The 5849-nt window shown below is 46.8% G+C and overlaps 1 protein-coding gene across 1 annotated transcript in view; it reads left to right on the top strand.

The window, feature by feature from the left end:
• The window catches only part of Limk2 (LIM domain kinase 2), a 68156-nt gene that overhangs the window by 9716 nt on the left and 52591 nt on the right, over positions 1–5849 (top strand). The gene's annotated exons all lie outside the window — the stretch shown is intronic.

Below are 5849 nucleotides of genomic sequence, written 5' to 3'. Positions count from 1 at the left end.
AAAAAAAAAAAAAAAAAAAAAGAAAAACAAACAAAAAAAAGAAAGAAAGAAAGAAAGAAAAAGAAAAACAACAAACAAAACAAGGTGGCAAAAATAAATATTTTATAGCAAGATTGAAAGAGTCCTGAAGGTGAGAACCCTGTAATAAGCCACGCCCGTTCTCAGCAGCAGCCCTCCTTTTGTTTGTTCTTTGAGATAGGGGTTTTGTTTCTTTTTTGAAGCAAGAGGCAGGTAGATTTATTTCAAGGTCAACCGGGTCTCCATAGGGAGATCTAGGACTCACATGTGCATGTCCCAGTACCATCATGTATGTGCTAGGAATCGAACCCTGGTCCTCTGGAAAAGCAGCCACTGCTCTAACCACTGAACCATCTCTCCAGCCCCTAGCTCCTGTCTTAAAGGGGGCTGGAGATAGAGCTCAGCTAGAGCACTTCTGGAGGACCCAAGTGCAGTTACATAGTGCCTCTCATTAGTCTGTAACTCCAGTTCTAGGGGACCTGACTCTTCTGGCCTCCATGGGCAATTCACACATGTGGTGCACATACATATATGAAGGCAGAATATCAATACACATAACAAAGAAAATGCAAAACACAAAGGACTTCCTGTATAGTCCAAATAACATTTTAAAGGAGGGCAATGAATCCAGTAAAAGCTGAAGGTGTGGTTCTATTTATTGCACCCTAATAAGGCCCATTGTTTGAAGCACCTGTAGATGTTTACTTAGCCAGGCTCCTTTCTAGACTCTGACCAGTAACTGCTGCTGAGCTGTGACAGCTGTGAGCAATAAACACTGTAGAGAGGGTGACCAGCCTCAGAGTGGAAGAGCAGACTAGCCTGGAGATTGCTCTTCCATTGGGCTTCACGAAACTCTCCCAGATTTCACACGCATACATTTCTCTTACATTTCCTGAATTAAAGGTTTCAGGAGAATCAGGATTGTTGGTTTGTAGGATTTTAAGGGAGCAAAGAAGGCCAAGAGAGTTGTGTGCAGAGAGGACCACGGAAGGAAGCGACAGAGGAAGGGAGATAGCAGGCATTCTGGGTGTGTTTGTTCAAATACTATCTAATGGGAAAGTGTTATATATGTGGGTGTGTGTGTGTGTGTGAGCGAGCTCTGAGTGCCTCAGTGCAGAGTGGGGATCAGAGTGTTGTTCTGAGGCAGGGTCTCTTGTTTCTGTGGCTGAGACGCACATGCTTCCTGGTTCACCAGAATACTCCTGGTTTTTATCTGCTGAACCATCCCCATCACCAGTGAGTCTGTAACAGAGAAACAGAGGTCAGGTTCATGCACAGGAGACTTCTCAGTAGGCGGCTGTCCTGGGAGCCAGAGGACTGTTCTAGTACAGTCGCCCTGCTGACCTTTGAAGTTCCACTTGGAAACTTTGTAGGTGCCTATTACATCAACCTTCCAGCTGGATTTGTGGCCAAAATATTGTCTGTGCCAGACCTATGCTGGGCTCAAGAAGGAAGAGGATCAGGATGCAGCTGTGTAGAGCTGGGAGTGAGGGTCTCAAAGCCTCAGGACTGCAGATGGAGAATTAACACATTGTACCAGGGGAGTATAGACAAAGTGAAACCAGCCATGCCTTTGGGGGCATCAAGAAAGACATTTGATTAAGTGAAAAGATGGAAAAAGTGTGCTTAAGGTGTAAACAGTGAGATGGCAGGCTGTGAGCATCGGGCAGGAATTCAGAGTGTTTCATCACTAGCAGTCTTCTTGTAAAGGGCAGTGGGGCCTCCAGGTTCTTTGGGGTCACCTGGTGAAAGCCTCCTCGGTTTTGGAGGGACTTGAACTCAGTATTCCAAGTTGGGTCCCAAGTCCCTGTGTAGTTAAGAATGACTTGAACTTCTGACCCTGTTGGCTCCAGTCAAGGTTACAGGCCATAACATTCCAAGAGCGTGTGTGTGTGTGTGTGTGTGTGTGTGTGTGCGCGCATGCACGAGAGGCACGTGTGTCCAGTGTTATGTGGGGGACTTTGAGGTACTTGGCAAGCATTCTGTCAGCTGAACTATACCCCCACGCCCCTTCACTCTTTACATACATGCTTAGTGAAGGACTGTTTCATCCAAGACCTAGGCTTGCTTGATTCTCCAGGCCTTTAAAGTCAACAGTACTCAACATGACTATAATTTAATCATGTGTGGATTTTTGTGTCTCCTGTCTCTAATGTCCCTTTCTTTCTCTTCCCCACAATCCCCAAGGAAAAAAGGTTCTCTTTATGAGGAGAGATGAGACACCCTGAATTCCTGCCCTGTGTTCATAGACATGTTTCCTCAGAGCTCAGCTTGGAAGTTGCTTCTTCAGGGAATCCTCTTTTGCCCTTCTCCTGTTTCCCAGTTCTGAATTCACTCCGCCTCCATGCCACTGCCCCAGTTATAAACACAATCGTGCTGTTGGAGGGCTGGAGGCGTAGCTGGCATGGAATAAATAAGTGTTCAAATAATGGCCTGAAAGGTATCTATTGAATTTAACAATCCACAGTCACTTGGTTGAGGCAGTTTCAGAGAAAAGACAGTGGGAGGCAGATTTCAGTGGAGTGTGAAGCAGCCGGGAAGGGGGGCTAAGTGCAGTGTGGCGAGGACCTTTCCCTGCAGATGCAGCTGAGATGGGGAGAACTGGCATGGCTGCTGGTGTTGTTAGGAGACTCTGTTGATTTAAATGACAACAGAAAGGCTTTGGTGCCAGGGTCAGAGCTGGGCAATAAACCAAAAAAATGTGTCTTCAAAGAAGCAGGACAGGGATCCAGAGGCAAGGCCATGTCAGGGAGCCTGGCTTTTATCCTACATACACTAGGAAGTCTGACCTGGAATAGAGTTAGCCTGGAGTATGGGTGAGCCAGCAGCAACCGGACTGTAGACTGGACAAAGGGTAGAGCTAGGGAAGGACATGGATACAGATCGGAGCCTGTGTCTGAGAAAGGAGGGTGCTGGGAGTCGAGCTTGAATGCTGAGCAGCTGCTAACCTAAGTGTTCACATGGAGAAAATAGGTGGACTCATGAGGCATGCAGTAAAGGGGAGGGGCTGGCGCTCTGAGGTCTGGGAACAGCCAGACAACATTGTATCAGAGCCAAGGTGCTGAGTTGCTCAGTCAGTGGGTTATAAAGCAAACACAAGAAGGGTGATGTGGTCTGTGGGGGGTAGGAGGATCAGGAGTTCAAGGTCACCCTCAGTTACATGGTATGTTAGAGGCTAGCCTATGCTGTATGAGTCCTTATTTCAAAAATACCAAATTCTTGTTTCAAAAGCAAGATATAGCTTTAAGATAATGAGATATGTTAGATGGAAGTGGAGGTGGACATTTCTTGTAGGCTTATTTGGAGTTGGGGCAAGGAGGCCAGAGGAGGGTGTTAGATTCCCTGGAGCTGCAGTTACAGGGGGTTGTGAGGAGCCTGATATGGGTGTTGGGAAGCAGTTGTTAACTGAGAAGATTGATTTGGCCCTGGCTCATCCCATATCCTCTCATTGAGATCCCTGGAATCCACAGTGGAAGGACAGAACTACTCCCAAAAGTTGTCCTCTGACTTTCATAGACACACTGTGGCACCTGCATCTTATCCCTCTGCCATTCACACACATGCAAGTGCACGCACATCACACACACAATCAGTATGGTATATGTAAGTCCTGCTGCTTAAGTAAGAGTGTAGCTGAACCCTTCCCTAGCATTCAAGGAACCCTGGGTGATCCTCACCACACCACAGAACACACATACATACATAAATACACACGTGTGTGTTCTCTCGCTCTCACTCTCTCTGTCTGTCTATCTGTCTTTCTAAGTCATCATCTTGCTCCATGTGTCTAACCTGGCCTGGGCCAGGTTTAAAGAGTAAAGTAAAACCTTTTTACTTTGTAGTTTTGAAGAACGACAGTGTATGTGCACTGAGTACTGCTATTCTGACACATAAAAACACATGCATATACATCATAAATGCAAACATATAATAATAAATAATAAAAGTGTTTTAGTGTACTCCTTTAATCCCAGTATTCAGGAGGCAGATGGAGGAAGGAAGCTCTGTGAACTTTAGGGCATCTTGGTCTACATTTCAAGTTCCAGGCCAGCCAGTGCTACATATAGAGATCCTATCTCAAGACAAAAATTATTTAAAAAAGAAGCAAGAGAGAGACCTTCAGATTCAGGAAGACCAGTTGAAAGCTAGCCTGGCAGCAGGCCCCTTAAGCCTGGCTACTGGTGAATCAGGGAGAGGCAGGTAGATGGGCAAGTTCTAGGCTCGTAGTACAGAATGATTGGACGCCGGAGTAAGATTCTGTCTAAAAAGAGAAGGGCTAGAGTGGTTCCTTATTGTGCACAAGGACTTGGATTCAACCCCAGGAACACAAGAAAAGAAAGGAAAGTGACTGATGGCATTCACATGTCCCGAGCCTGAGGAAGCAGTGGAGAGGAGCCAGCTTGAAGTGCTGACAGCTCTGGGGTACAAAGACGACAACCCCTACACTGGCTGCCCCCATAGTGCTGAGCAGTCTTGAAGTCCCCCAGCCGTGCTTTGTCTATTCATGGCCCCTGTGCCTGTGGCAGGGTAGAGTTACCGAGAGAGAACAGAGCTGCGTACAGAGTATTCGCAGTCTTGTGCCAACCTTGCCCCTGTCTGTAGAGTCGGGTACCACGGCTTGATTTCAGCTGCCTATTTTACTTGAAGAAGTTGGCATTTGAGCCACACCAAGAGCACTGCTGTGATTGGGTTTCCTCTGTGTTAGAGGGTCATAAACTAGCCTGTACCAATCTTAACCCACACCCTCCTCCTTTGCCAATCTTCTCCAGCTTCCAAGGCTTTGCTCTGCTTCTCTATGGAGACGTTTCTGCCCTTATTTGAAGGAACAGTATTAGCATGGAGAGGAGAGGCTAGTGTCCCATACGCACACACACACACACACGTGAGCACACAGCCCTCAGCATTAACCCATCCATCCATTAAAGACTGCAAGATGATTTGAGACTGAAACCCATTGGGTCTGTGAAAGCAGCAGTAGTTCTTAGCACAGGAAACAGAAACATTCATTAAAGGCTTACTCTTCTGTCACCAAATTAAGACAGTTCTGTCTCTGAAACAAAAAATTAAGACTATGGGAGAGCGCTTCTTTTCCAGTGGTTTGGCTCTTTAAATATCAAAGATGATGTAACCATCAGCCTGCATCCTGTGGCTTTGTGTGGAGAGGACCGGTTGTGTTGGTTGATTGAATGAATGAGCTCCTGGACCAGGTTATGGGAAATTCAAGACATAGTGTAAGCCAAACTGGGGGGAGCAGGGAGCAGGCGGGGGTGGGGGTAGGGGGGTGGCGTGTGGGTACTACCAGGGAAGGAGGGATGGAAGGAGGGAGACCCTTTCACATCTACTGATAAGAGCACAGGCTGAAAGGTCTGAAGGAAGTGATGGGCTTTGCAGATTGTTAGTAGACTTAGGTTTGGGGGAGAACAGTCAGTTATATAAAATTACATTCTTATTTATTGTGCGTACTTTTAGAATGTTTTCAGGATCTCAGGAGAGACCGCCATGACGAGAAAGGTGCTCTCCCCACATGGGAAGGATGAGCAGCTCACTTTTATTCTAACATAAGTGGTCACAGCGCCTTTTCCCCATTGGCTGGGGGCTGGCGAGTTTTAGATGAATTGCATCAATGGATGGCAAAAGTGGAGCTGGCCACTTAAGTCACTTAAGTGCTAAGAACACAGCATGGTCACAGTATAAACCAGAGTCTTACCAGATTGAGGGATTAAAACATTTGCATAGCTGGGTGGTGGTGGTGCACGCTTTTAATCCCAGCACTCAGGAGGCAGAGGCAGGCGGATTTCTGAGTTCGAGGCCAGCCTGGTCTACAGAGTGAG

This window comes from Mus caroli, chromosome 11, assembly GCF_900094665.2.
Source record: "Mus caroli chromosome 11, CAROLI_EIJ_v1.1, whole genome shotgun sequence".
NCBI lineage: Eukaryota > Metazoa > Chordata > Mammalia > Rodentia > Muridae > Mus > Mus caroli.
Note: the sequence above shows the minus strand (reverse complement) of the source record. Positions and strands in the feature narration are given on the sequence as shown.